At 41.7% G+C, this 18,108-nt stretch overlaps 1 long non-coding RNA gene across 1 annotated transcript in view; it reads right to left on the reverse strand.

Annotated features, from left to right (window-relative positions):
- Positions 1-2,113: 2,113 nt before the first annotated feature.
- The window catches only part of LOC119169428 (uncharacterized), a 39,115-nt gene continuing 23,120 nt past the window's right edge, over positions 2,114-18,108 (reverse strand). The window contains exons 2-4 of the long non-coding RNA XR_012893762.1: positions 9,588-9,693; positions 4,099-4,323; positions 2,114-2,664 (exon numbers count right to left, since the gene is read on the reverse strand). This is a non-coding gene — a long non-coding RNA (uncharacterized LOC119169428). The remainder of the gene's footprint in view (positions 2,665-4,098; positions 4,324-9,587; positions 9,694-18,108) is intronic.

Consider the following 18,108-nt stretch of genomic DNA (forward strand, 5'->3'; position numbering starts at 1 on the left):
GACCGCATCGGAATTGACTTGTACGGTCCCCTTCCCTATACGCCTAACGGGAACCGCTGGGTGATTGTCGCCATTGATCACTTGACACGCTATGCTGAAACTGCTGCGCTGCCAGAGGCCACATCACGTGAAGTTGGCTTATTTATCCTTCACAATCTCATTCTACGCCATGGCGCGCCTCGTGAGCTACTCAGTGACCGCGGCCGTACGTTCCTCTCCGAAGCGGTACAAGCCCTTCTTCGCGAATGCAACGTTGTGCATCGGACAACCAGCGCATACCATCCGCAAACGAATGGAATGACCGAACGGTTTAACCGCTCACTGGGCGACATGCTATCCATGTACGTGTCCGCTGATCACACCAACTGGGACCGCATACTGCCCTTTGTAACTTACGCTTACAACAGCGCCACTCAGTCTACGACAGGATTCTCTCCGTTCTTCCTCCTTTACGGGCGCGAACCTTCCTCATTCATGGACACCATTCTCTTGTATCATCCAGACGCTTCGGAATCCACAACTCTATCTGAAGTCGCCACCTATGCAGAAGAATGCAGGCAACTCGCGCGTTCCTTAACCGCCCAAGATCAAGCGTACCAGAAGAACCGTCACGACGAAAACCTGTCTCCGCAGTCATACTCGCCTGGCGCCTTGGTATGGCTTCGGGTTCCCTCATCTGTTCCTGGTCTTTCCACCAAGCTACTGCCGAAGTACGAAGGCCCCTACCGAGTCCTACGTCAGGCCTCACCGGTTAACTATATTGTTGAGCCGGTTCAACCATCAACAGACCGACGGCATCGAGGCCGCGAGACTGTTCACGCAGATCGATTGAAGCCGCACTACGACCCACCCGTCGTACCCGTTCCATAGGTCGCCAGGATGGCTCCTTTTCTGAGGGGGGAGTGATTTGTAGCATTGATATTTGGCACAGGCCGGAACGCCAGCTGAAGAAGAGAAGGAAGAGTGTTGTTGCTGCTCGCGCTCGCTCCGCTTGACAGCTGGTCGGTTCTACCGCTACGTTTTCCACAAAGTAAACGTCTCTTCTGCTCACCACTAAAGGTGTACTATCAAATGTAATATAAAATTGCTCCGAATATAAAGAAAACAGTTATGAAAGAACACTTGACTGATAACAAGTCGTCTTGAGCTACAGCATTCACACCCACAAATATGCGTGAGGGTTGTTTCATACAGTCATTGCGAAAGGTGACAAATTTATCACATTCGGAAACAGCCAATGATTATACATTGCTTAACAAGTGATTTGTTGTAATATAGCACACAGAAATATGGCCTAAAGCTATTTAATTTATTCTAGAGCGCAGCCTGCGGGCGCCTCTCCTCCGCTTAATGGCTTTGCCGTAGCCGTTGCCGTCGGTGGTTAACACATAGTTATTGAAAAATCAAGTGACAAAAACGCGGGGCTGCATGGTATTTAAACGCTGGCCATCCGTGTGGCCCACAAGCATTTTACTACAGAGCCACGTTGGTGCTTCAGAATTCTTCGCTACATTACCATAGACATATTTATGAAAAAGTTTAATGTATATAAATAGAGACTAATGTCGTTAGACACCAGAAAAAATAAACTGTCTAATGATAGTCTAATGCGCTTTCTATTGCGTACTTAATGTGAGTCTAGTAGTAATTGGCCACCGTTAGCCTATACAGCTCTCACGCAGGAGTTTCTAATGCAGACCTGATGCATGAGTTTCTAATGCGCATCTGATGCACGAGTTTCGAATGGGCACCTGTTGCATGAGTTTCTATAGCACATTGGTCACCGTTAGTCTATAGAGCTCTCACACAGGAGTTTCTAATGCGCACCTGATGCAGGAGTTTCTATTGCACATTGGCCACTCTTAGTCTATGGAGCTCTCACGCTGGAGTTTCTAATGCACACCTGATGCACGAGTTTCTATAGCACATTGGCTACAGTTAGTCAGCAGAGCTCTCACACAGGAGTTTCTAATATGCACCTGATGCATAATTTTCTATAACATATTGGCCACTGTTAGTATATAAAGCTTTGACAAATGGTCATCTGGTGCACGAGTTATAACATATGGCCATCGTCAGTCTCTAGAAATTTGACACAGGAGTTTCTGTTGGATGCTCTCAAGTGACTTTAATAATGCGTTTTCATAGATTGAAGACATTATTACATTCCATGTCCCAAAAGGAGATCATTGCACTTCTATAAAACTAACAATTCGATTTTCTCACTCATTCAATTGTGAATGCCTGTAAACATCAGATCTTATGCACTATAAATAACCAATATGAAACTGCACACAGCAATTAATGATGATATGTACAATGCAGCAGAGAATTTCCAGTCATCGCTAGTCATATGTAGTCAATGTTCTGCACAAAAAACCATCTACCCATGACAACAAATCATTTCAAGTTATCTGAGGCACTGCAAAACACTGATTGTTGTGTAGCAATGGAACACCTATAAGCTCAACGCAGGGGATAATAGATAGTCTGTTCATTTTTATATCTTCAACAAATGTGCAGAGTTATGATCACAAAAGAAGTAACACTATTTATCACAGGCTTACTTGAAAATATACAACTATTTAATTTCTCTACTGAGCATAGGCGACAAGCTGTTCTTCAGCTGAACAGTGCTTGTTGTGTAATTGCTACATGCGTACCCTGCAAAAAAAGCAGTACAATTTCAGCACAGCACTGAAGCATAAATTTTCTCAATACTACTTTTCTATACTCTTTAGTGTAGCACGTGAAAATATGTTCAAGTTTGACAAATGTCAGTTTCCTTTATGGTCAGCATATTTTTATAAAACAGCAGAACAGTTTTCTTCAATTCTGCTTTGTTAAATACACTAAATGTATGCAAGTGATTAAAGATATCAGACACCCTATGCCAACTGTCCAGAATAATATGCTAGATGACCTACAATTTTATTTTTAAGATAGTATACATTGTGCCCCCGTAAAAACTTTGACTCGCAAAGTTTGTCTTTAACTCCCTAATTCAATGATTTCTGCGCTTTTATGTGCAAAAGCATATTATTGTGAGGCACACCACAGTGGGGATTTGCGAATTTCAACCACATACAGCTCTTTTGTGTACATCTCAATCTAATTAGGTAGGCCTCTAGCATTTCTTTTAGCAATTGAGGGCACACTGCATTGTACAAATGAAACTGCACTGCATCATGGTGGAGGAAACATGTGAAAACTTTTCATTACCTTCAGATGTTACAATATTTACACTTTTACAGTTGGCATTAATGATTTAATTACGTCAGCAAGGTTACTGTATTTTTTTTTCTTTCACTATGCCTTCCTGCATGCATGCCCGGGAAGGGAGTAGAACGGCCATTGTTTATCAGACTGTTCATTCTTCACGGAAAAAATATGGCTCATAGCAGAACTGTGAAAAGTCTGAGTAGGGTAGAATGTAGGTATGCAAATATTTATGGCACTGCCACTTCATTTCATTTCTGGTATTTCCTCTTATGAACGATAGAAGTGCAGCCTTTTTCTAGAAGTTTTGCATTTTTCTAAAAGGACACTATAGATTACAGCAACCCAATACAGATGTTGCATAAATGCTAAACATCTTGAAATATTTCACTCTGCTTGTCTATATTAGGCTGCTGTGGTAGAGGTCAAATTTCCAATCCTCATGGTTTACAAGCGTTTACAAGACTACAGTAGCAATGCATCTTAGCAGCTAGCTTATTGCAGTCACAATGGTAAAAGACACGTAAAAGTTTGATAAATTTCAGAAGTTTATTTGATATTGAGAACAAAATGTTTTATTTTGAGAACTAGCATAAACAGCTGGGTTCGATTTCACAATACGCTTTTACGGTAGGGGCACAAACTAAATTGATGTGCACTGCCCTGAATTACAAGATGTAGGTTAATGAGAACTAACGAAGAAAAACAAGCCCTTAAAATTTCCTCTTCTTTCCTTCAAGAGGTAGATCAATTTTCACACATTTTTTCCAAGAACAGTAAACCTAATCTATGGTATTTATGAAAGCGTGCAACACTGCCAAAAAATGCGACTTCTGTACACAGTAATATTCTGTCTGCAATACTGGAAATAATACATACCAATAACTGCATTTAACCACACCAGATCAAGGGCCTCCTTCATCGGGACCTCTTTGTGTTTGTTGCAGCCCCTTCCATACAAACTCTTCCCTTTGAGCTCCTCTTCAGTAAAGAGGTGTCGCACCAGGTTTCGGGCGAATTTTTTCGGCAGCCCATGGCAGTGATTGTGCAGCCGATCCGAAAGTGTTTTTTTTTTTCAAACAGAATGCCTTCGCCAATGTTAGCCTGCATAAAACAGAACAAGTTGTAGGATGTTATATCGCCAGTTTTAGTTTGAGTAACACACAAAAATATTGCTACCATCACAAAATAGAATGAAACATATTTCGAATAGAATAATTAATCCAGAAATGAGTACTGGCATTGCAGTGGTCACACGTCTTTTAAAGGACTGCCCAAAAATATGGGACAGCCAGGAACTAAATAAAGAAAATATAGGATACTGCATTGAATATACACTACTCGCAATAAACGAAACATGAAGGGACAGGGAAAATATGTTTACTGAGGGGCGAACTGGGTTGCAGCATTCAACTATGAAACCAAAAATGTCTGAGACAGTTGTCTTATATAATCAGCAGTTTCACCTAACAAAATTTCATTTATTGAGTCCACTGCATTGGACTCAGTAAATTTTCATTATGTGGGTAGTGTTTAGAAAAAGTACCCTACACAAAAACACTTTTCATATTTTGGGGGCAAATATACTTATGGCGCGCTCCACTGAAAGCTCATCTTGTATATTGATTTCACAGAATTGTAATCATGCACATTTCTTACGATATCCCCATGACACTTCAGCATCGTGTAGAAAAGTAGTAACAAAAAGCTTATATGTAATGCTTTTCGTCCTGAATATTCCACATAAAGTAAGCTGCGCTTCATTAAAGTAACATCATAAGAAAACTGGTTCTTTTTGCTTGCTTGGTCACTGCTAATATGTTTACCTACCATATTGTCTATGATGTCATAGTTTACTTGCCTTTTAAGGCCCAAGCCTTAAAAACAACATTGCTATTAAGCTGGCTGCTGTTAAGCGGGGAAACATAGCTATATAGCGTAGTAAATGATGTTCTGCTTGTTCATTTTTTGTCTGTATTCTGAAAGTACATGTTGCTACTAAAACTGCATTTCTGGGGTGTTCAAATTTTTACACTACTTAACGTAAATTGAGGAGGAAATGTCTGATGAACAGTGTGCAACTAACTCCTTTCTTCTTGACTCGTGCCATTTGGCACTGCGCCGTACTCCCGACCGGGATGCAGAAGTTAGGTGCCTTTTCTCATCTTCTAACCACTACCACCACTCGTGCCATCTTGCGTGAATGCATCCAAACGGTCTCACTTACATACTGGCCAATCTGAGGATATCAAAATTCATGATTTGGAAAGCGTGTAGAACAGAGACATGATAAGAGAAAAATGGCACATTTTTATAGTTTATCGCAACCACAGAAACCAGACCGTATCTGGGGTTTTAATTCCCGATACCATGACATTGTTATGAGGGACACCGCAGAGGAGGGCTCCAGGAACTTTACTTTCAGTCAAACGCTGCTACCACAGCCAGGATGGAACAAGCGATTTTGGGTAAGCAGCCGAGCAGCGTAACTGCTACACTGTGAATGTCACAGAATGCTCTGAACGAAGTTTTCAGATATTTGCAATCATGCTGGTACATGGGGCACGCGCAAGTGTGTAACTATCCGACAAAACATTATGTGTCATCTTACAGCTGGTAGCTCCTTCCTAATATTGGTACACCTTCCACATGACAATAATGTGCAGCTGTAAAATAGTCAAGTTATATTTTTAGGTTACATTTAAAAGCGACAAAGAAAGAAAACTGGTATGAGACACATCCTAGCAGAACACTCTCGAAGCTGGATCATAGAGTTATTCACTTTGCTGTACGGTGTCCGATTATTTCATGCACATCATAACTATTTTTCAGAATAAAGCATCTGTATTATCCATCCCTGCTCAGTTTTGTACTATTTATGAGGCAAAAGGATTTGCACGCTAAGAAGCGGTGCTGCATTCACATGCATGCATCACAGCTTTACATGTTTCACTAGTGGCAGTGGAGTACACACCTGCACAGTAAATCGCCACACATAAACACGAACTGCTCTGGCGCTCTCCTCTCGCAGTTTGCAGCATGTTTTGTGCGGGCAGATTCATATCGCCGCAGATGGAAAAATTTGAGTAAGTTTGTTGTCAGTGCTCTTTTAAGAATTCGACCAAAGTCATTTCATCGCAGCCTCTGAAGCATCTAATATCCACCAACTTCAAGCAAAAATTTTTATTATAAGAGCGGGAGTGGTTGCCTTACGTTTAGGGAAATCAAGATACAGTTATTTATGTTTATTTATAATGTTCGGCAATATCCAACTGAAATATTGGTCTGTTTTTTTGCAGATATCAATAAGTTTATCTATTCCCATGACTTCAGTTGATGAAAAATTTATCAGTCACTTCTTTATAATGTGCCAAATCTATCTGATTGCAACGTGAGGGGAGACTTACACAGCATACAGAAAGAAAAACTAAAACCTTGGTATTCAATTGCAACGTGAGGGCTAACCTTAGGTTGATAATTTGAAAAAAAAAAGCTCATTTTAAATATCTTAGCTGAATCAGGCTTTGTTTGATGCTTTCATTTGAGTATTGCAAACGCAATCTATGTAAATTCTGCATGCGCTCTGTTCGCAATCGAAAAGAAACTGCTTTTATAGCTTCAGTGCTTTAAGCACAATGTATGTCTTCACCGTGCGACGTAGTGCCTGCCATAGGTCAGCAAAAGAAAGTAACACTCACCCAAACTCACTCAAGAAATATGTCTCAGACAATGATTAATTATTATTTTTGTAAACCTGACTCACTAAACCGGAGAACTGCCTGGCTCACTAAACCGCAGACCTACCAAAGTTTCCTAAGCCAAACTCCCTCGTGATCAAGCTAAAATTTTCTTCAACCGTACTCACTTAGACTAAGCCCCTTATTCATAAACGCTCCTTAGCTTCAACTGGACTTAACACCACCTTCAATGCGGCACGTTTGAAATATGTATGTGCGTTTGTGCCGCCCTGGCAGAGTCTACAGCAGCGCATTCCAAACAAGTTCGTGCTGCATTGAAGGCGACGGCAAGTTAAGTTCAAATCAAGTAGCGTTTATGAATACAGGGGTAAGACTCACCAAAATATTACTCCCTCGGACTCCCTCAGACTTGCGGCTTGATCTAAGTGAGTCGACTCATGAGTTCGATAACTGTAGTGCCAGCTCTGATAGCTTTGTAGACAAACAGACAGAGTCCCGATTCTCTGGCATAGAATTAAATACAGGTTTTTATAATTAATTGAACATGTTTGACCAAAATTTACTCAAAACATTAAGCCAAATGAAGGCTTAGTGTTTAATTTTGACACGTTCTCCAAGATCAAAATGTGGTAAACTTGAGAAGCAAAACTCAGACAGCAGTATACTGTGAAACCGTATTATTTGACAAATCCCCCAGGCCACTGGAACTGTGTAACTAGTGACAAATTTTGACCACACGTTGAATAATAATAAAACTAGTGTGCCCTGCATGAACACTTCTGGAATTCAATTACAATGAATAGTACTTATCTTTTCGTGTAATCAATGTAATCAAAAATGGCCTATTAAAGAATATGCTCATATTTCATGTAATAATACATTAGACTCCTTTTGAACGAAACCTGAAGGGACCAGGAAAATGTGTTTCCTTTCGGAGGAGTTTCGTTTACTGAGAGATAAATAGGGCTTTAATATTTAAGTAGTAAACCCAACATATTAGGGGCAGTTGTTCCATTTAGGCAGAAAATTTATTTAAAAGAGTTTTCCGTTTAATAGGAGTTTACTGTACAACCACAACTGAGTGATAGACTATCATCTTACAAAAGCCTGTGAATCGAAGCAGATGACTAACTCATAAAACGCTATTACCCATTTTTACTCAATTTAACATATATTTTCACTCAACATAATAATGTAGTAACACAGTGTATACAAGTATCAACAGAAAACATTATATAAGCAGTAGGGTTAGTAGTAATTGTTTTTGTTTGCACGGGTACGCACTGCACCTGCTACATTGTCACATCGGCCACCCTGAACTTTTAAGCCAAAGACATTAAATCAAGTATTTACCAGCTAAACTGTCCATAAATAGTCGACTGCTGAAATTAACTCTGCATAAACTTAATGTTTCAACTAAAACGATTGGTATGTGGTGATGCCTCACTCTATATTTGCAATTTTCGCTTTTACCCTTCCTCTCAAACCTCACTACCTAATTAGAGAGCCTCGTCATATTATTCAGTACATGCAATTAGCCTTCAGCCTTGATAAAATTGTGCTACATGCAAGCTCCCATGTATTTCTTGTACCATGAGCTCTTTCTACGGAGCAAGCATTCCACAAGCAGTTCACTGCAAAGTCATTGTGCTGCAGTTCACAGCAGAACATACACTTGAATTTTCAAGTGGCCGTTCGCAAGACTGCATGCATGTCTATGCAGCTGGGCAAAATGGTCGCTGCAAACAGCATTGCAGTGCGACCATTTAGGTATGAGTAGTTTACAACTTGCTCGTTTCACCAGTGAATCAAGGAAACATTTTTGAGATGAGAACGCAAATATTGATACTTTAGAGTTCTCTTTTGCTGCACTGACCCATCTGGTTCAATGACCACTAAAAAGGCAGTCTTAATTTAAACGAGAATTTTAAGCAGCTGCTGCCTTGTTTTTCCCCCTCTAAACCACAGCAGAAACGGCATCTTCGCACACATTCACTGAAAATTATGCAATTCTTGCTAGGATATAGCAGGTTTCACATTTCAGTGCAGTTTGACACAAGTGGCACAGCAATCGTATCACTGCAGTATTTACTCGCACCAGAGTTGATAAGTGCAAGCTCAATGTCTTCAAAATCAATGTTAAACATAAATTGATGATACCAACAAACTATGAAGTCAACGTAAGCATAGGGGACATTATTTGTAGTCTTTTTACCTGCAAATGGAAAATAAAGGGAAGTAGCCAATAAACACGTTTCCAATTGGTGGGCCCCTACAGCGAAGGTTATGGATTTGAGCCCCACCAATAGCAGAAGTATTTACAGCGAAGGTTCTTTATTCTAGCCTCACCAATAGCAAAAGCAATGCTTAGTCCACTAAAATTAATGTTTTTCATTGATGTCAGAACTTCATTACAGTTAAAAACCACAAATAATATTTCTTATGCTTTTTTAGGCTTTTTGGTTTGTTGGCTTCATTAAGATCTGTCTAACAAAGAAACAAGCCTTTTGAACCCTTCTTTTGCTTTCATTCTTCCAATTCCAGTGTAACAGTGAAAAAAAAGTTGATAATTGACATTACCTTTTATAACTAGAGATATGCTTAAACTCTACGTGAACCAAGTCGTTGTTGTACGTGTATGCACAAATGTGCTTCTAAAACAAGACCTACCTTTTCGGCTTCGATAAAAGCCTCCCTTGGCTGCCCGAGAAGATTCTCCAGCCGACACACCAGTTTCCTAGATTTTCTGTAGCATGGTAAGGGAGTCTGAAGCAGGCTGAAAAAGAAAAAGCAAGTTATTATCCCTGTGTAAAACTGAAACTTATAATAACAATAACTTTATTTGAATCTTTGTAAAATACATACGGCAAATTCTGCGAGCAAATACTGCCGTATTTACTCGCATATTGATTCCACTTCTGAATTATGTCACCAAAATTTTTTTATCTCTCTCTCTCTCTCTTTCTTTTTTTTAAACCTGTAATGACCGCACCTCGAACTTAGGCACTGGCACTTATTTCTGTAATGACGCCATATGTTCACAGTTTTGGGAGGTGGCCGCTGCGCAAAAAAGCGAAGTCGCACGTTGCTTTGCACTATTGTGCCATAAATTCGGTATACAAATCAAACGTGCCTTTGAAGACTATTGAGTATGCACCCGAGGACAGAACTGCCACACATCATTTCGCCAATAGTGAAATTGAATGCACCGGCATGAAGTAACAAAAATGGTGGTTCATGCCTGCCTTTTTTGTGCAGTATTCGTGATTGCCCGTGTAGATGCCCAGCAATATATAAGGCGATTCAAGCAAAGCCAAGTGAATGTGTCCTTTAAATGCAATGAGAGGCCTTATAACGCCTATCCCTTTGGTTATGCATACGTTAGTCACTGTTAGAAGTGCAAATTGAAAGAAGGAAGGAAGGAAAATAACGCAAACTGCAGCTGTACTTTTCACAATAAATTTTACTCACATAATAATCGCACTCCCAAGCGTCGGGCGATTCTTCCGAAAAAAAAGGTGCGATCATTGCACGAGCCAACACGATGTACTAAATGAAGAATCTCCAGACAATGCTCTCTACACAGCCTACTGTGTGCGTTGTCCTACATTATGCTATTCTTCCTCAAAAACATTATTTTCGTGCCAAACTAAATGACTAACAGAACATATGTAAAACAAAACTCTAAAGCCATGCATGTATTAGCACCACTGCAAAGATAATAAAAGGCTGTCACCATATCAGCTCCAGCAAAAATTTCAAATGTGCATACACCCCCGCCTCATACTCACTGACTTTCTTTAGTTCTCGAGCACAGCTTCCCTTTTGGCAATACTTGAGCGTTAGAAGATTAGTTTTTAATATTGAATTGAATTGAATTGAAATTTATTCCGCAACAACAAAATACATGTTACGAGGAGGGCAGGTAAAAGCTGTGAGAACAGCTTGAGAAGCCCTGACCCCCTAGTACACAGGGTAGCACAGAAAGACGTGCGGCTAAGGACAACCAAAATAAAAGTGTTTCACAATGTGCACTAAAAAAAGAAACAATGAAAGACTACAATGAAAGATCACCGAGGTAGTCGCTAGATCACATTATTATATAAACACTAATCGCAATTTTTTTGGTGATATGCTAGATATATCAATGTTATGTTCCCTAATTATGCGGTTTAGAAGTGTAGGCAGTTGAAACTTTAACATTTGATTTCCGTATTTCGTTCTACATTTTGATATGTGCCACACTTCAGGTTGACGTACATTATAAGCAGGAAAATTTTTCTCTAACCTGGCTATTCTAGCAATCGTATCATTATTTTTCAATAAACCGAACTTATATAAACGGCTTAGTTTATAATCATATATTGATGCAACCTGAATGATGTAGTGTTTTTTAAACAATTCTGCTGTGTGGCTGCGATGTGGTAATTTAGAGGCAAGACGCAAAGCTTTCTTTTGCAAGATGGTAAGTTTGCAAACGTTTACAGTTGTCGTTGTGGACCATACAAGAAAGGCATAATTCAATAATGAAGAAAACAACGAGTTATAGATGAGCATGTTGCATATGAGGACATCATTGATCCCTATGATACAATGTCAACACTATCAAGGAATACGTTAATTCTGATCATCTGGCATTCTCTCACCTACACCTAAATCAACATTTCGTATTTTATATTTCACTGCTATGGACATGTGATCATTGCAGATGGAAACAAAACATAACCATTTGCTTAGAAAGAGAAAGAAGACAACCACCCGTTTGTAGCACGAAGCCACAAGGACGGGTGCACACTAGTGGGCAGGGATGCGCCACTTGTTTTACCTTTATCAGACAGATAACGCACAGCAGCCGCATCTTTTCACTTTGTGAGCGTCATCTGAAAGTTTTTTTCAGCACGATGCTTCTCCCAATTCAATACCCTTGTTCATGTTTCAGCACCATACAGTATGTTTTCACCAAAAAGAACACGCACAGAGGGCATCTAAGGCTGTATTTGGGAATGCTTTCTTGCTGAGACGTAGTAAGCTATCTTTAACCGGGTAATGCGAGCAGCATACGCTTCACATCAACCCCGCGCTTTTCCATGGAACACGAGATGGATTGGAAAAAAAAGGCACCCCTACCACTAAATGCTACATGTGCCCAGCTAGTAACCTGTAAGAAAGTATAAAGAGAAGGCTGCAAGGATCAAACAATGCACAAATTCACTGCTATGTCTAGACACTGGACGTTTAATGTCAGACAGCACGGCGATGCAGTTTTATCTTATTGTGGCCTTCCCTTGCACCTCCCGACTTATATTTCAAACAAGTGTACATTTTTGTTCTCTGTAGGGTGGTAGATATGCATGAATCTTGCTTGGCACTTCTGCCTATTTTTAGCCTGGGAAGTGTGATTTAAAAGCTGCAGCACGCGTGAGGAATGCCATGAGCCGAGATATATTTAAAAAAAGATGTTGGAGTACTGCAAGATCCCGAGCAATCACCCCTAACTGAGCAAGTATCCCCTCTCTATTTCGACAGATTTAAAATATGCGCCCCTTGCTCTCCTCCCACTATTTTCACTGTTTCATTCATTGATTTTATTCACCTGATGAGTGCAAAAAAAACAGTTATGCATGTGTACCTATTAGAGCATTGCATTAAAAGCACGGGGGCACATTCTCTATATTTAGCGGCTCTTTTGTCGCCATGTTGAACCCGCATATTTTATGATGCCATCGTGCATACACCCTTCCCCAACAAGATAGTCACATGACACCATTGACTCTCACAAGCTTTTCGTCAAACAATACTGGTTGTCTCGGCTCCTACCAAAACCCTACCAACGCGCCAGCAAAGGTGGTTAAAGCTGGGAAGTACACACGAAACGCAAGCCGTAAGAAAGTGTGCGTGTGCCTTCTCTCGTTCAGTCCTTGGAATGTCTGCTGGATGGCGGTGCTTCTATATGAGGAATATATGATGAAAAGATGCGAAATGGTGGTACTTGGAGTGTTGAATAGGTGTACAAATGGACACACAAACAGATGCATGGACGGACACACGGATGGCTGCATGGACGGATGGATGCATGGACGGACGCAGGAGCGGATGCATGGATGAAAGCAGGGACTCACGCACAGATGAACGTGCGGACGCACGAACATACGCACGCACGGACGGGCGGATGAATGCACGGGCGGCCACAAAGACGCATGTATGGATGGATGGAAGCAAGAACGAATGGACGTACGGATGCTTCGCCCCCATATTCATCATTCACTCCGTGGATACGCTGCGATTTTTTTAAACCTTAATTAATGCGGCACAACAACTGCGACCCCCTAGCTTAAGTTTCTTATGGCGCTTAAGGAGAGGCATTTTAATGTCGGAATGCAGTGTCTACTATTGTATGAGTGAGAACCAGCCCTTGAGACAAACCGCTGCCTTGCAGAGTGCTATATCCGAGAAAATTATCTGTAATAGCAATTTTAAATAGAAGGACATTGTTTAGAGACGTGTGGATGACATTGGCAAAATAAAACAGCAACTAGTTACATCTGCTTATTCAAGAGCATGCCTCAACTGACAAGCCAACAAGCCACATACAAGGCTTGTTGAAGAAACAAGAAGATACCTTATGTTTAATGTTCGCGACCTGCTCACACAGGAGTTCCTAATTTTTGGAAGGCCTGCCCTCATGCGCTAGGCCGAAACAGAATTCTAAAAATAGACATGGCCTCTCTTAAAGCAAATATTGCTATTAAGAGTCGGTTACTCCATGTAGCGTGATTCGTGACGTCATCGCTGGCTGCGTTAAATGCCTCTTCGGTTGCTTGAAAAAGTGATCGCTGCTGCAATTGGAGTGAGTTTGAGGGGGTCCGGAATGGGCCATCTCTCACAATCGCTCGATGGTGTTCTCATTACAGAAGGCCATTGGTAGGCGCCGCAACTCAGGCTCTGTCGACTAGGGCCTTGTTATGCCTGCGAGTCCACATCGAACATCCATGCCTCTGAAACAGGCAATCTGTGTCAAGGCCAGCACGCGAGCCCGCCTGACGCGAACAACTCAACGGCGTCATCACGTGGCGGCGCCTTCCTGTCTGGCGAGTCTTACGCAATGCATGGCGACGTCACTCGTCTTTGGGTGCAGCCACGTGCAGTGGCTCCGTATTTGATGAGAATGACGCGGCCCAGCGGAGACCCCATTGGAGGATTCTGACCTAACGACCAGCGGCGCTTCTGGTTGGACATTTGTTTACTCAAAGAAGCCACGCGGTGCATACAAAAAAGGCCCTGCGGCGCGTCGCGAGCAGTTGACTTATGTGTCAGAGAAGAGAGCTCGTCTCTTCGCGTCTCTACACTGTCGGCCCCCGTGCCGAATTTGTAACGCCTCTGTATCTATACTGTACATAAACCTTGTTAACTCACCGTCGTCTCGTCCGCTCGTCTATCAGCTCTGCGCAGAAGCAGTCGCGAGCTGAGAAACCTACGCTATCAAACGGCTGGTGACGTTCCTGGCGGATTTCGATACAGTGGCGCCTTTGAGACCGTGTTGGCGTCGCCGTCTTTCGTAACAGCCTTCTGTTTCGCCAGCTCGAAGCAGCCAAGCCGGCCCGCCTCCCAGTCATCACTGTCGGAGTGTGTTTCTGTGGCAAGGTTCCGGTTGATTGACATGCGCACGCCATCTGAAAAATAGCCGGAGACGTCTCCACTCGGTGTGGCCATTTTCCTGTACACGTCGGATGAAAGACTTATAGTACTGCCGGGCGCAGTATTGAATTGGTGTAAGGTGGAGGAGTGTGAACTCCTGGGCCTTTGCAAAACCCTTCCAGGGCTTAAGATAAATTGCATGCCCGAATGGGTAGATTTGAATGTTCTCTCAAAAATTGAAGGCCGAATCGTGCTTTGAATGCATTTCAGAAAAATTGAAAGGCGTTGCCCTGTTATTTAGCGCACGTGCGGCTGTGTCAGCCATTTCATTGACTTCGAGGCCTCTGTGTGTTGCAGCCCATATTATACTATGGGACGCGGGGACCACGACATTTTTGCTACTTTGAAGAATTCGATACGTGACGTGAAGAATGCACCACTCCTGAACGTTTCTGCAGGCACGCTTGTGTCGGTAAACATGCGAAAAAAGTTGTTGCGTAAACCGGGTAAAATATCCAGGGTGCAGCGAATATGAAAGGCTGCCAGTTATGCGAATAAATACACTATAGACCACATGCCGAGTTCACTTGATCTGAGAAGCGCTGGAACGGTGCAAACGGAATGATGAAGCGCGAGGCCGCGCGCTCGTCGCGGCGGCTGCTACGGCGTACCAACTTTTCCCATAAGCGCTTGCGCGCACGTTGGCGCCGCTAGTTTGCTTGAAAAAGGTCTAGCGCAGCAGGGATAACATTTAGGCGTGAAGATTCTTACGCCGTGGGTAGTGCGTCTGCGATGTATGTAGTAGTAGTAGTAGTAGTAGTAGTCGTACTAGAAGATAGCCACCTTCACGGCTGGACTAGACAAGTGGCACATGCGCATTCTTTCTAATTGAGAAGGAAACCCGCGCACGTTAATCCTACATAAAAATATTGTTGTTTCTAATGAAATGAAACGCAGAGACGAGTGTCAGTTACTTAATCTCCAACAAAAACTGCCTTGAATTTCGTGATTATTAAAATAACTAGAAACAAGAAGATGAACTTTGAGCACTATCTGTTCGAAAAATTCTATGTTGCAGCGTGGGCGTAGTAACCTCCCTGATGTCAGCAATGTTTAGCGAGGGTTGCACCGCATTGCCATGAAAGGTGGGTGAGTGGTTATGGAAGGGGGGAGCTAGACACAAAGCACAGGCCATGAAAGAGTGCCCACGTGCCGCTCCTCTGGGCCGACCGTGCCACCACTCGTTTAGTCTTTGGAATGTCCGCTGGTGGCAGCACTTCTATATGATGGATATATGACGAAAAGGTGCGAGATGGTAGTATTAGAGTGTTCACTAGACGGACCTGCGGATGAACAGAGACATGGATGGACGGATACACAAACACATGCACTACGGAGGCACGCGTGGATGTTTGGGTGGGCGCAAAGATGGTTTCATGGACGAGCGCACGGGCGGACGCATGAATGGAAGCGCTGACTGACGCTTCGCGCGACTCATCATCGTGCACTTCTTGGTTATGCAGCAATTTATTTAAAGCAATAGAAAATGCATTTAACGCAGTCAGCGCTGACACGCTATTAGGAGTAACCGGTTCCTTTTTTTTATTCATACTGTCAACCCCAGGGCCAAAACAGGAGTTGGGGTTACATATCTGGCACGTACAAAAAACATATGTGGAAACAAGTTTCACACTGTACGCTCAAGACGCATGCTATATGGAAATAACAAAAACAAAAACGCAAAACTATATCAGAATACATCTCGCATAGGTCACGGATAAAAGAAACATGTTCGAGTACATCTTGTACACGTCACCAAAAAGAGAAAAAAAATTTGAAGTGATATAGTACATATTGAACATATTGATATAGTACATTGAACATATTGAACCGACAAGCAATTTGGTTACAAATATTCTGACAAAGCCTTTTCGAACCTTCGTAAATCGCAATGTTCGACTATGTAGTGAGGTAATTGATTCCAGTCATCAATGCTCCGAACCAAAAACGAATACTTGAATAAATCTGTTCTGTAGCTAAGTGTCATTAAGTGATATGTTTCGGGTGTTTTCTTATGGATGTGGTAAATGGCGGTAGTGCGATGTGTTCCTTTAGGTGAACTATGCAGTCTCCATTGAGTATCTGAAAAAAGAATATCATTCGATTATGTTGCATTTTTTGTTTCACCGTCATTAAACTGGCTCTGTCTCTAAGCTCACTAATAGACTGAGTTCTGGAATAGGAGTTGAAGATGAACCGTAAGGCTTTGTTTTGTATACGCTCACATTTTAGTGCATTTGTTTTGGTGTATGGTTCGCATAGATGACTTGCGTAGGTCAGTACTGGAAAAATATTCATTTTATACGCCATTCTTTTAGCTTCCGGAGTGGCATCGTGAAGTTTTCGTCGTAACGACCAAAGTTAACGCATGGCTTTATTGCAAACACTGTCAACATGCATGGACCAGTTCAAATCATGTGTAAGATGTACGCCTAGATACTTAACATTCTTTACTTCAGTCAGCACTGTGCCTTTAATGCTGTAAGAAAAGGATAACGGATCTTTTTTACGTGTCTTGCGTATGAAGAGGGTTTTTGATGCATTCAGTTCCATTTGCCATTCGTCGCACCAAAGACTAGTTTTTTGTAAATGGTTATCAAGCTCCAGCTGATTATCAGTGGAGCTTATCTTCGCATACTCAATGGTGCCATCTGCATAATGTTTTATAGCTATTTGCTGAGAAAAATCGGCACCCATGTCACTGATATAGATAGAGAAAAGTAAAGGGCCTATTACAGACCCTTGCGGCACGCCTGATCTGACTGGTTTATCGGTGCTGGAGACATTATTTAATTCAACGAATTGTTGTATATTTGACAAATATGCCTCTATCCACTTTAATATCTGACTGTCACCAGTCAAACAAGACAACTTTTTAAGCAACTTTCTGTGAGATATTTTATCAAATGCTTTTCGGAAATCAATAAATATGATGTCTACTTGACCTTTTCCATCTAAACAATGACCAATTTCATGCGTAACCGCAGTAAGAATTGAAATTGCGGAATACCCTTTGCGAAACCTGTGCTGATTATTACCTAAAATACCATTTTCTTCTACAAACTTCATTAGGTGAATAGTCAAAATGTGCTCCAGTGTTTTACAACAAGTACTTGTCAAGGAAATCGGTCGAAAATTCGTGACGTCGTATTTAGAACCCTGTTTATGGATCGGTATCACATTGGCACGCCTCCAATCTATCGGAACGTCACCGGATTGAAGTGATTTCGTGAAAATGTCCAACAGATAAAATGAACACCACTCGGCATAACGCCTTAAAAAGGCGTTGGGAATTCGATCACGTCAAGGGCATTTTTTCACATCTACTTCAAGTAAGAGACCCAGAATGCCTTCTTGGGTTATAGTTAGCTCAGGTAGACATTGCTCATTAGAAATTCGCACTTGAGGAGTTGAACCATCGTCCCTAATGAAGCCGATTCAAAATATTCATTAAATTGGCAAGCCATCTTATAATTATCCGTGATAGTTACATTAT

Source organism: Rhipicephalus microplus, chromosome 2, assembly GCF_043290135.1.
Source record: "Rhipicephalus microplus isolate Deutch F79 chromosome 2, USDA_Rmic, whole genome shotgun sequence".
In the NCBI taxonomy this organism is placed as follows: domain Eukaryota; kingdom Metazoa; phylum Arthropoda; class Arachnida; order Ixodida; family Ixodidae; genus Rhipicephalus; species Rhipicephalus microplus.